The sequence below is a fragment of the Gracilinanus agilis genome, chromosome 6 (genome assembly GCF_016433145.1).
Source record: "Gracilinanus agilis isolate LMUSP501 chromosome 6, AgileGrace, whole genome shotgun sequence".
In the NCBI taxonomy this organism is placed as follows: domain Eukaryota; kingdom Metazoa; phylum Chordata; class Mammalia; order Didelphimorphia; family Didelphidae; genus Gracilinanus; species Gracilinanus agilis.
This window is the reverse complement of record NC_058135.1, coordinates 64537935-64552399: the sequence shown is the minus strand read 5'-3', so window position 1 is coordinate 64552399 and position 14465 is coordinate 64537935.

The following is a 14465-nucleotide window of genomic DNA, read 5'->3' as shown; positions in this document are numbered from 1 at the left end:
TTTTATTCCTTTACTTCTAGTGATTATAAATAAATCTTATTAAATGTAATATTTAAAATTATTATTCATTAATTTTAATTTTTACAATAGAGACGAGAAACTGAGGTCCAGTGCAAATAAGCAATCTCCCCATGATCATTCAGCCTTTTTATACTCATTTGTACTTATTTTGTAAATCTGTTGGAATTTCAGAATATAACCCCTTGTCTTTGATCTGTATACCTGAATGATGAGATTAAAATATATGAGCCCTAAGCAGCTTCAATGGGCTGCCTGACACCCCCAAGAAGCCAGAAAACCCTAGCAGTTTTCCCAGCAAGCCCTTGTAGTCAGTCCATCTTACTTTGGGCCTCATTGGGTATGAATAAAGGACAACTTAGGAGAAGCTGTTTGTTTGTTTTTTGGTTGTTGTCCATTGTACTTGAGGGGGACCAAAAAGACATCACTGTTTTAGGTTCAATGTATGATGGTATGATGTCTCTCACTGGCTGATCAGACTAATAAGAGCTTAGAAAGCTCTACTACGGGTTGGACATAAATAGCCCATATGACTAATTCAGGATGGAGAGGTCTAAATTTCCTCATCTTGTGTTTCTTTTGAGTTACTGTAATCCTGCTTTGAGAGTAGTAGTGTTTCTTGTAAAGGCAGGAAGGAAGTAATGATTGGACTTAAAGTGAGACTTGAGTCTGAGAACATGTCACTTGCTAGCTGAAGACTGTGACAAATCATAGAACATAGTACTAGAACTTACATAATCATTAAAGCAATGATAGCATTTTCTAGGGGTTTTTTCCATTGAATTTCCTTGGCCATGGACCCCTGGATATTCATTCAGTCTTCTCTTTAGTTGCATGGATGCCAACCCTTTCATTGTACTATTAAGAAAATTTTACCTGGCGGTCTAATGACTTGTCTGAAGACACTCACCTGGTTATCTGTAAAATAGGGATACTAATAACTTTCTCCCTCCCCACCCTCATATCCCATTCCAGGTCTTTCCTAAACTTTCCTAAACTATTCCTCCTCCCTATCTCCTCTCAAACAGATGCAGAGGGGGTACAATATAATGCTAAGCCTGAAAGAACTGAATTAAAATTTGGCTTCAGTCACTTAATTGCTGTGTGACCTTGGGCAAGTCATTTAACCTCTGTTTACTTCAGTTTTCTCAATTTAAAATGGGATAACCATAGCATCTACCTCTTGGGGATTTTGTTCTCAGAATTGCCAAGAGTGAAATAATACTTGTTAAAATGATTTAGCACAGGGCCTGGCACATAGTAGGTACTATGTAAACACCAGGTGTTCACACAGTTTAGCAATTCCATTCTTCAACTTCACTATATTTGTGAGCTACTGAAATAACAAAGACTTTTTTTTAACATTTATTAATATTCATTTTTAACATGGTTACATGATTCATGCTCCACCTTTCCCCTTCAACCCCCCCCCCCNCTTCCTTCACAAATCCAAATCGGCAATTGGTGTGTAATACAGTCTTTGCAAATTCCTTGGGCCAGTTAAGTTACTTGAGTGTGATCATACTGCCAGTTTTTATCAAAAGCAAGACATGAGTTTCAAGTCAGTCACATCATTTGGGAAATTAAAACAAAAAATAGAAGAAAATATGAGAATTCTTTTATTCCTATAGTTAAGGGGACTATTCTTAGCCAACAAAGGACAGAAGTGATTATAAAAGGTAAAACATAAAGCTTCAGGTCAATAATATATTATAAATGGCACTCGTAATATCTATATTTCTAGATTAGTAAGAGAATGAATAGAGAACATAAACCTTTGCATCATATATCTTTGAAAAAACATGCTAACCAAGTCATAAAGAAACAGATACATTATAAGAAAACTATGGACAACTATTTGAAATATAATTCCCACTGCCCAAAAATGAGACATAAAATAAATTGAATCTAAGATTTTATCTCATAACCCTCTGAGGAGCAAATATGATTCAAGATGGAATTAGTTAATGTTTGAACAAATTTATAAGGACTTGTAAAAAGGCATATTATGAACCCAAGTTAAAAAATAGGAAACTCCAGAAAGACAACAAAATATACTTTTGATAGGGCTGTGAATTAGTTCAACCATTCAAGAAAAGAATTTGCAGCTGTGTGCAAGAAGTCATTCATTTATTCATACTTCAGATAAAAGTTCCTACTGCCAGGCACAAATCTGAAGGATGTTAAAGGGAGGCTTATATATAACAAAATAGTAATAGCAATATTGTGTGTGTGTGTGTGTATGTATATGTGTGTGTGTGTAGTAGTAGTAGTAGTAGTAGTAGTAGTAGTAGTAGTAGTAGTAGTAGTAGTAGTAGTAGTAGTCTTCACTGAGTGGAAAATAAAATAGATTCTTGTCCATTGGAAAATGTCTTGAAAAAATCATGGCACACTTATGTAATGGAATATTATTTGACCATAAATAAAATGAATTCAAACAAGTCTGGGAAGGTGTGAACTTATGCAGAGGAAAGTCAGAAGAACTTGAATAACAATATACACAATGACAATAAAATTTAAACAAAAAGAATGAATAATCTTTGTCCAGAAGAGCTCATTTTAAAACAAATATCTCTCCTCTCAATTTTTGGGTAGAAGAATACAGATATTGAATGTGGAATACCCTGCAATATGTAACTGTGCTTACAAATTCAGACCAGTTGGAAAGATTGTTATTTGTCCTTGAGAAATACTTGTATGATATATTTTCCATAAAGCTGAGGAGTAGTATTGAGACAATGTTACATAACACGACTGACCTAATTGTTTTTGTAGTTCGTAGGATCATAGATAATAGAGCTGGAAAGGACTCTCGTGTTATTCCCACACATTTAACACATTAGGAAATTGATACCCAAGATCAGAGATTTGCCAAGGATCTTAGAGGCAATAAGTGACAAAACTGGAAACCAAATTCAGAACTGCTGACTCCAAGTTTCATAACTCTTCCATCATGTTATACTAGTTGTTTTTGTTTTGTCTTGTTTTTTACAAGGAATTGTTCAATGATTTGGGAGGGGAACTTCAAGAATGGAAGTTCCTGTGGAATAAAAAATCAATACTACTTTAGAAAAACTATATAACAAAGAAGTAGATTGGTTGACTAAATGTTTGTTTGTTTTTTATTTCAGTTGGTAGTGTTCACATATGAGTATAATCTAAATTTCTAAAAAATGGAGACAAAACAGAAATATTCTTGATTGGTCCATAATGCAATGACCTCTTTCTCTGTTCAAGGTGCCAGAAAACTTTATGGTTATACACTTTGAGTTGAAAGTTTGGGTGCTTTGCTTATATCAGTTAATTTATTCTGTGGGCCCTGTCAACTTTATTACTTTTCCTTTTTCTTATCTATAGTTGCTGTATTTGTCTGTCTTTACTGCTTGTTTTCCCAAATGAATTTTTAGATTAAAATGCAAATTCAATCAATAAAGTTCAGGTTATAAAGAAACCAACTTCTGGTTATGAAGGGGAGGCAGACATCCTGGCAGTTAAATGTTTTATTCAAATAATCACTTAGGGATCCCCGTGTAAAAAAATTCCATTTATTATTTGGTGTTGAATTCTTTTTCACATATATAACTTTAAGATGCTGTGTCAACTAGCAAAGGACTTGTAAGAAGGCATGTTATGAGTCCAAGTTACAAAACAGAAAACTCCAAAGCTTCCGGGCCTTTGAACAGCCCAGTAAAATCACAGAAACAAATCACACAAGTCTAGTGAAGATTTTTGCTATGCCAGTGAGAGAATATTACCATTTCAATCAAGAAATTTGTAATACAAACTCTTTTATAGATGATTCATTGAAAATAGACTAAATTGATCATCTCTTATGCCCCTGCTAATTATACTGTTCTATAACATTAAAGGGCCATCTCAGAACAAATGAAAGATATGAGTGAGGTCTTTTAGAGAGTTTACATCTCAGTTACAGCAAGAAGGAAAATACGTTAATATGAATATTATACTTATGATTGCAATAATATTAGACATATGTATGAAAAGTATACAAACCACAATGGATTTGTAGTTTAGGGAGTAAGAACTTCCATGGATAGAGGAAGCAATTTATCTCATACTTAAAAGAAACAGAGGCATAGAGATGTTATCATTCAAACATGATCATACCACTAGTATATAGATGTGAGAGAAACAAAAAACTTGAAACAAAGGCTTCCTAAATCCGACTCCAAATACTTTTGAGCTGTATCTACTTTTTAAAAACTTTTCCAAGTATTTTATATAGAGAGAGAACAACTCAATGCAATGTAAACACTATGAAATATTTCTCAGAAACTTATTTAGGAACTCATTGCTAACTAATTAACTTAGCCTAAGAGGAGAAAGCTTGCCTTCACTAAATGCCTTTTGGACATTTCCATATGGATGCCCAACAGGAAAATTAAACTCAACATAACCATGCCAAAACTCTTTACCTTTATTACGACTCCTCAAACCTTTCTCTCTTCTGAATTCCCCTATAACTCTGGAGGGCGTCATTATCCTCCAAATCATTCAGCTTCTCACCCTTCAGAGTCCTTATTTTCATTTATACTCACATATCAACAAGATATCCGGTTATCAAAACATGAACTCAGAGAAGTCTATAAGGAATCATATCTAGAGAGAACGAAATGACCCCTAAGTCAGTTAATGGTACAGAGGAGTACATTAGTCCCTACAATGTGTGATGTTATTTGGAATCCTAAAGACCTTTGTTTTACAACCTAAGTAACCTGTAGTGCATATAACAAAATCTCTCAGCATCATTCTTTTGATCTGTAAAATGGATATAACAATTCCATCTCCTTCACATGATTTTTGTGAGCCTTAAATAAAGTAATATATGTAATGTGCTCTGCAAACTATAAAATATGATCTGAATTTCTGCCAATAGTATGAGTAGTATTGTTATACATCTCAGATTCATCTCTTTCCTGGAAGCTTAGATTGAAAAATCTCTTCAGACAAGTCAATCTCCTGATATCATTGTATAGTTAATATTCTGAGCACTTTTTCAGAGGTAAATAAAAATGCTCATGTTGTAATTGAATAAAAAGTAATGGGACATGAGCTCTTTTGCTGAGGGTTCATTAAAAACATCTTTGGGAACCCTCCAGAACCAGAAAGAATGATGAGAATAAAAAGATACTTTATCTTATCCCTACATAACTTAGACTTCTTTATCTCTAAACAATTTATATTTTGAATATATTTTTTTTATTCTGTGCAGCTTGGATATTATAAGTGATTGTTCACTGATATTTAAAATGTTCTTAAAATTTTAGAGATTTGATAATGTTATGAATTTTAGTGTGTTATAAAGTGGTAAGTTTTTCAAATGTGGTGACATCCAAGCAAGAGAAACAGAATGGCAAAATGGTGAAAAGGACAGCCACCTAGTCATAAAGACTTAAGTTTCACAGGGTCCAAAACATACTGGTGATATAATACTGGACAAGTTACTTACTCCCTTGGTTCCTTGGGCATATTTCTAAGACTACCATTTACAAATTAACTATTTAGCTGCATTAATGGAGGGAGTTTTATATCTTCTATTCCCCATATCAGTAAAAACATAGGTTTGTACCAGAATAAGGAATAAAGAAAAAGATGCTCATTCTTATACATAGCCTCCTTTTGTTTTTAAGTATATAGCAAATTTAATACAAATTTTATAACCATTCTGCCTCTATTGTGTCTTCTTTTCTTTTTGTACATTTATTCTTTAAATCACTCAATCGCCCTCTTTGCATTTTCATATTTTCTTGTCAATTCTATCATTACATCCAAATCCTCAATCCCACTCTCCAATGTTTAAAGGAAAAAGGATAGCACAGCCATTTCAACACACACAAGCAGTCAAGTAAAACAAATGTTCCCACTGGACATGTCCAAAATTACACACCTCATTTTTTCACCCTGAGACCAAAGATGAGTAGCATAATTCTTCAGTGATCCTCTAGAATCATAGTTTGTCATTGTGTTATACATAAGTAAAAAGTCTTTCAAAATTGTTTTTTTACAACATTGTTAATTTTAAAAGTTCTTCTCCTTACTCTGCTCATGCCATTTTGTATCTGTTTATAATCTTCCAAAGTTTTTATGAACTTTATCCTTTCAGCATTCATTGCAATAAACTTCTGGTTGATTAGAATGAGATATAGAGGATTTTTCATCCAACTCATTCCTTTTAAATATGAAGAAACAGAGATCCAAGAACTTAAATGACTTGTCCACAGTCACATAGGAATTAAGAAATTGAGGTAAGATTTGAGGCTATATCTATTGGCTCCATAGTCAGTACTCTTTACAATACATATTACTTTAGTTATATACTCTCTCTCTCTCTCTCTCTCTCTCTCTCTATATATATATATATATATATATATATATATATATATATATAATTACACTACTGGGTTAATCAGTTGTTAATGGTTCAATATTACCTACCAAATGAAGTTTAAATTTCTCTACCCAGCATACAAAGTTCTTCATAATTGGACACCACCCTCACCTTTCCAGCTTATTCTCCTCTATGCCCTATTTGTTATAATTCTCCAATATGCATTCATGCTGCCAGATATTAATACTCTTCAAAGTTACTGAAATACCATGATCTTCCCCTCTGTTGGATTCCTACCCATTTTTTAACTCCATCTCAGATGTTTTCTTCTCCAAGAAGCCTTCCCTGATCCCTCTTGGTCAGTGGTGAGCTTCTCACTCAGAACTCAAAGTCCTTTCTGATGTAACTGTCTGATGACTTCTCATGTAATGTTGTTGGTTATAGAGATCGATGTTATTACTCTTACAGTATATAGTTAACCTCCAAGCTTCAAGATAAGCCTTAAGCTTACTTCCTGCAACCAGTAAATGGTGCCAGAAATATCCCACATGGGCTCAGGTTCTCAGTGGTTCCTCATTTCCCACTTTCCTCAATCTTTAACACTTTTTTTTAACTCCAAATTCAATTTCTTGAATTAAATTCAAATTCAAACTAGTCCTCACTAGTTTGCAAGTTCCTTGAAACCAGTATTCTGATTTATCTCATTTAAAAAAAAATCTTGCCCTTTAAACAATATCTATACTTAAAGTTGCCATTTAGGATCATTCATGCCTTCCTCTGTTCATGCTTTTAAGTTCCTTCACCTTTGTCTCCTTTTCCCTGCCATCATCTTCTTTCTACTACCTCTCTCCTCCTTTCTCCTCATTCTTTTTCCTCTTACACTTTCCATCTTCGTTCTCTCTTCCCCTTCCCTCTCTTTCTTTCCTTTTTCTCCCTCTCTTTTCTTCTCTCTCTCCCCTCTCTTTTTTCTCCCTCTTTCTCTCTTTCCCTTTTTCTTCTCTCTCCTCTTTCTCTTGCCCTTCCCCCCAGCATCTACTGAATGCTCTTATGCTAAGCTGACACCCACTCATAAATATAGTTCTCTCCCTCCACCCACTGACTCGTGTACTCCAAAACACTCAGCATCAATTTTACATCTCCTTTCAAGAGTCTAATCCCCAAGCTCCAAGATGACCAGTTCCAGTCTTGAGCTTACTTCCTGCTGCCCTTAAATGGGCATACGGAAAAGTATTCTAGCATCTATGTATCTGTGTGCCCCCATAGCCTCAAGCTCCCAGTTGCTGCTACTTTCCCACTTTCCTCAACCTCTGACACTGAATTTTCTGCCTCTTCTTTCAGTCTCTCTTACCACACTGCCTTTTCTTTGAGAGTGGACATCATGATACTTTTAGTCAACAGGCTGAGAATTCTTGTCCCTAGGCACCCAACATTGTCATTTGTATCAACTTCCTTCATTTGTTTATGGTTGTTTTATTTTATATTTTTCAATAGTCTTTAAATTGGGTCCTTTGTCTTAACAAGCCCCAGGGGGCACATACATGAAAAAAAAAATTATATAGGATGTTAAAAACAAATCACAAGCATAAAATAGCCATATTGCATCTCACTTCCTCTGAACCACCCCTCTCACACACAGGCACATATAGAAACACTGTCCCACTGCCCCTCCACCAAAAGACAATCAATGATTGTCTTTGGCCCTTTCCCACTGCAAATGTACATGAGTCTGGGATCATAATTTTCGAACAGGTCTCATGGGTTGAGCCAATTTCCTATTTATTCTGTCATTTTTGTTGGTATATTAATTATAACCAAGGACCTTGGGACACTTAGAATCCTTATTATTTAATGTGAATGCCAGTGATAGACCCCTTCCATTTCCCAATCCTGCAATCCCAAATTTCAAGGCAATTTCAGATTATCTGAGGCTGTCATGAGGGTGAGGGTCTTAAGTAGCATGACACCCAAGAACAAGGGAAATTCTCAAAGTTTCTGCTCTAGTCCTAGCCTAGAAAATTCCCTAGATAGTCATGTGGAGATTCCCATGTCCTCATGGATCCTCCTTCTCATCTGTGGTTTGAAAAAAAAAAGCTTAGTCCCAAAGCAGTGACATAAATCGATTTTGGCTACCATTACTTATCTTTGGGGAAGTGAAGGATCAGCCCTGTTAGACTGAGTTTGTAGTCTTCCAGGGAACACAACACTGCCTGTAAACCATAGGATTAGTTGTCTGCCACCTAGGCAGTAAAGACAGCATAATGAATAGAGTACTAGGTTTGAATTCCAGGAAAACTTGAATTCAAATCCTTCCTTATACACTTACTAGTTGTGTGACCCTAAAAACTTAGCAACTCAGTCTCAGTTTCTTCACCTGAAAAAATGGGGATACTAATACCTATTTCATGGAGTTGTTCAGAGGATTACAGGAGATAAGGTATATAAAGTGTTTTGAAAACCATAGATTGATAAAAGAGTACTAGCTATAGTTATTATTAATTAAAAAATCATTTATTGATCATTGATTACTGCCTATTATTATGCTTATGTAACAATGACTACTCTGGACCAAAATGCCTAAGGATTAAAATTTTAAAAGGAATGTTTACATAGGAAGAAAAAACATACTAATATTTCTTCCCACTATCTGAGGGATCATAAATAAATGCCCCCCTACAGTTTGTGATCTCTGGGAGTGGAGGAGGAACAAATTCACAGGTTTAACTTGGTTCTTAATTATCATTACTCCCACCAAAGTCCATGTCCAAAGGCCCCCTGGACTGGCTTCCCAGGACCTTGGCTTCTCAGGGCTTCCCTATTGGATTAGTTGCCAATTCTGACCTAGAAAATTGGGGTGCAATTTACTCATGGTTTTAGCTTTCTATCTGGTACTACAGCACCTACACCTAGACCTAAAAAAGACAAATGAAATAAAATTAAAACCCCATACCCATTTCTCAAAGCCATAGAACCTGTGGGGAAGAGTCCTGTCCAGCTTACTACATTATATCCCTATTATGGATGAATAGACCATCACTCTTAGTCCTGGAGAGAGTGACTAGGTTCAGGTATTGTTATAATTATTGGGAGTCTCTTGATATGTTTGAGATTGTAAATTGATGTACAGAGAGAATAAGATGACCCTTCTCCCTTATAACAGTTGCCCAGGCAGGATCCTTCAGGTCTAAGATGTATATCCCTTCAGCACCCACCTGGGGTTAATTGATATATTGATTTGAGCTCTTTGGCTAGGATAACGCCTTGTATTCTGACTGCAATTTCTCCCTTCCCAAAACAAGTTTGACACTGCTTTAGGAAAGTACTTTAAACTTTATATTAACAAGAAGGATAAGGGTAAAGGACTATGGTATAGGAGACCCTATTCTACTGGTTGCTAATGAAATCTCAACTGCTGGCAGAAGAATCAATGTAGCTTCCCTCTGGTTCAGCCTGGCCAGGACTAAACCAGAGTAGGTAAACTGCTGGGATATTTTGACTTCTTCTTCAATAGATCTTCAGCCTTACAGTTGAGTTATTTCCACCCTTTTCCACCCTCTTCTTCGTCTCCTGCCCACTTCCCGGATCCCTCCCGGGCCCTGGGAAACCTAGATATCTAGATGATGTAATTCCTAATATCTAGGGGCAGTAGACACCAAGGTGGTGGTCAGGTACAGTTTGGCATGGTATCTCAAGTACAGGAAGAGTTTGCAGAGAGAGATGTTTGCACCCTCTCACTCCAAGACCAGGATCCACCGATCTCCAGCCTCAGCACAGGTCAAAGACCCAGAACCCTTTCAGCATTCTTAACTGCCCCTCCTCCTGCGTCTTGCATGACTCCCTGGGAACATTCCATCCAACTGACTTATTTGTCAATGAAAAGTGATCTTCAAGCTCCCAGAGGTTCAATATAACAGTATATAATATGCATATTATATACCTGAATTTCATATATATATATATATATATATATGATGCAGCAGTTCTGGCCATGCAACTAATGGTAAGAAGTTGATCCTAAACCCATAGTAGGCTGATACAGAATGTATTCTCTGAGAATCAAAGTCCTAGTGCCTCCCATATGGGAGTCTCCATTGTAGATGATCTGGACATGTGCTGAAATCCTGTTATACTAAGTACTGTGGGTACAAATACAAAAGCAAAGACAACCAGTGTCCTGAAGGAACTTATAGCCTAACAGTGAGAGACAAGACATTGAGAACTGGTGACCAAAGGAGTGTTTTGGTTTGGAAAATTACAGGCATAGCAAGTAGAACCATAAGTGAGTTTATTGACATAGCCTTTCCAGTAGCCAAGGCAGTAATAAAATCTTCAAGGAAGAGAAGTGGAATTCTGACAAATCCAAATTGGAACAAATGCTTCTACCTATCTCAGACTTACTGATAGAATCAATGAGTCTAGAATAAGTCTCAATGGAATACAAGGGATTCCTTTTGTCTATTCTTCTGTCTCTAATAAAAATTATAGAGAAATCATGCAGGAAGACAAATATTTAATTTTTTCTTTGAAAACTCTTTAATATTTACTTGTGAGGCAGTGAAGTGGCTACAGATAGTCAATAGAGAGCCAGGTTTAAAGACAAGAGGTCCTGGGTTCCAATGTGACCTTAGACACATCCTAGTTGTGTGATGCTAGGCAAGTCATTTAACCCCTATTGCCTAACCCTTACTACTCTTTTGCCTTGGAACTGATAGTATTAATCCTAAAAAGGTAAGGGTTAATTTTTTTCATTTGAAAACTTTTGCTGCTCCCTGAGCATCTTTGAGATCCTTTTACACTTAGAAAGAGTTGAGTCTAGAACAGATATTCTTAGCCTGTAGTCCACAAATAGGAGGGAGTCTGTGAAGTTGGATGGGGATAGGAAGAAAGCTTATTTTCAGTAACATTTGATTTCCTTTGTAATCTTGGTATTTTATTACACAGATTTATGAATGACATTTTAAGAAGGGGTCTGTTGTCTTCACTAGACTGTCAAATGGGCCAAGAACCCTAATTTAGAATCATAAATTCTAAAAGGATCCAAGAAATTCAAGCACTCTCCTTCCTCTAATGACAACAGACAAACCTTCCCAAGAAAGTAGCTTTCTTTTTTTATTTAGAAAATGTTTCCATTGTTGTATGATTCATGATTTCCCCCCTTTCCTCACCCCTCCTAAAGCTGACAAGCAGTTCTACTGGGTTATACATGTATACATTGTTCAAAACCTATTTCCATGTTATTCATATTTGCAATAGAGTGATTATTTAACACCAAAACTCCAATCATATCCCCATCAAACCATGTGATCAATCACACGTTTTTCTTCTGCATTTCTGCTCCCACAAGTTCTTTCTCTGGATGTGGATAGCGTTCTTTGTCCTATGTTCCTCTGGATTGTCCTGGATCACTGCACTGCTGCTAGTAGAAGTCTATGACGTTCGATTGTGCCATAATATATCAGCCTCTGTGTACAATGTTCTCCTGATTCTGCTCCAGAAAGTAGCTTTCTAATCTTTTCTATAAAGTCTTTGAAGAGATACCATAACTTCACTTTCAATACATCCCAGTTAACATTCCTGCCAAGTTAAAAGTCTGATCTGGCCATTTTGTCCAGTGTATAGATAGATGCTGGAAGAGGGGGTCACCACTATCATCCTCAGTGGGAAAATTAAGTATCACTTATCAGGGATCTCAATTTTAAACCTTAAATTAATGTTAACTGGAATGTTAACTAGAATTATTAGAGAAGTTCTGACATCTTACTAGAAAAGATTGATCATTGACTTTCCTGAGATGGTTTTACTTTCAGTCCTTATTAGAAGCAAGAAAATGAATGAGACTCATATCACTGTAACATTCTTAATTCTACCCTCATAGACTCTTTCCTTTGGAAGAGACCACAGAGATCATACGGTGAAATCCCATGATTGTATAGGTGAGGAAATTTATACCTCAAAAGTTTAGGTAACTTGTTCTAGGACCCACAGTTACTAGGAGAGGCAGGGTTAAAACCCAGGTATCCCTATTCCTGATGCTGGTTAGTTAATCTGGTAGAAACGAAGAGACTTTTCAAATGAAATTTTTCAGCGTGACTCAAGGATCTATTTTTATTTTGTATGAATAGGTCTGACACCCACTGATAGGAATGTTCATAGTTATATTGGGAACTATGCACAGAAGTCAAAAGAAGACCCCACCCCTTAGTCTATTGAATCAGGAGAGTTATTTCAGCTGTGATACACAGACATCTTCCATAGAGATTAAGTGACTGTTTTATAATAACATTTCTTCTACCTAGGGCCTTAAGTCTTAGGATTTCAAATAATTGACCAAAAAATTCAGTTATTTTATAAAATATCACTAAGGCAGATAATGCCTTTTAAATTGAAAGAATCCCAGAATATACATGACATGGGTTCAAACCTCTGTTCTTGCCCCTTACTAGCTATATCATTTTAGGCACATTAATTAATCTTTTTGAACCTCTGTTTTCTAGTAAATAAAATGGGGATAATAATACTACATTAATATAAGGTTATTTTAAGAAAGTCATTTTGTGAAGCATTTAAATGTGATATTAATGAACTAATATTTTTATTACATTTTATAAATATAGAATCTATGGTTTCAAACTCAATAGTTTTAAAAATGTTTTCGGTTAAATTCTAAAATGCTTCTGTGGACTGTTTTACTGGAGGGGAAGGAGGAATGTGTTTATGGGTTTGGTTTTGTTTTGGGATTTTTTTTTTGCAATACAACAGCATTTCATAGTATAAGACATATGCTTGGCTTTTTAGCTATGCTTGGATGTGCACAAAATTTTATTTGGCATAAAATAGCTGAGGAACACAATTTTATGTTAAATCCATGAGAATCAAATGTTTTTCTAGAGAATCTTTGCTACCAATAAGATTTTCTCATCTCTAAGGGGGGTAGCCATTGATTTTAATGACAGAAAAGCATATAGTCATAGAATTTTGGACCTAAAAATACCTGTAGTCTATGGTTTAGTTCAGTGATGGTGAACTTTTTAGAGACTGAGCACCCAAACTGCAACCCTCATGTTGCATGTGAGCCCCCCCACCTTACCCCAGACAGGGGAGGGAGGAAGTGCTCCCAATGAGCTCCTGGGCAGAGGGATGGATGATGTGAGAAATGTCCTCAGGCACATATGGGGCAGGGGAAGGGAGCATCCCCCTTTAGCATATGTGCCAAAGGTTCGCCAACATGGGTCTAGCCCTTCTCTCTCATTTTATAAAGAAAGGCAGAAATCCATCCTTCCTTTTGTGTTATATTAGGATGGAAGAAGATCTGGATCTGTAATTTCATTGGTGTAGGGCACTCATGGTGCAACCCTGAGGCCAGCTTTCTATTACTTAATGTTGTACCTCCTCATCCCAATAGTGGTTTCCATTACTTGAGCTAACTTCATTTTAGAATTCTATTATTTATAGCATAACTAAAGCTAGTTTCATTACATCCTGAAATTTTCAGAGCAAATGTGCTAATTCTATCCCCATTATAATTTCTTTTTGGATTTTTTTTTGCTCTAGAAACAACAACAAGATCATTCCATACATAATTGCTCCCATTGTCTTTCATATTTTCACTTCATAACTGCAGCTGTCTCCTTCAGTGTCACCTTTTGTCTCCTCTAACAAAAAGAGGATGCTTAGAAGAGCTTCCTTAGGCAACATGTCTAAAAGGTGAAGAAAATTTTGGTAGAAGGGGATGGAGTGAAGATAAGAATATTTCTTGATTTTTTTTTCAGAAAAACAGAAGAAAGAACACAGTGAAACTTACACCAGATTGGAAAAGAAACCTGGGCGATAGTCCTACTTCCTTCTGTCTCACTCAGAACAAATAGCTCATTATAACTCTTTTATTTTGATTCAGTGTTTATACCACCTGTGTGACCTTGGCTAAGTCATTTTTGTCTGACTGATTTTTTTTTCTCCTGAAAAATGAGAGAGCAGTTTTAAGATTAAAGATACTTAACCTTTTTGTGGGATTCTCACCTTTAGCAGTCTGAGGAAGCCTATAGGTAGACCCCTTCTCAGAATAGCAATTATTGCCTGCATTCATAATTGAGGGAAATGTTAA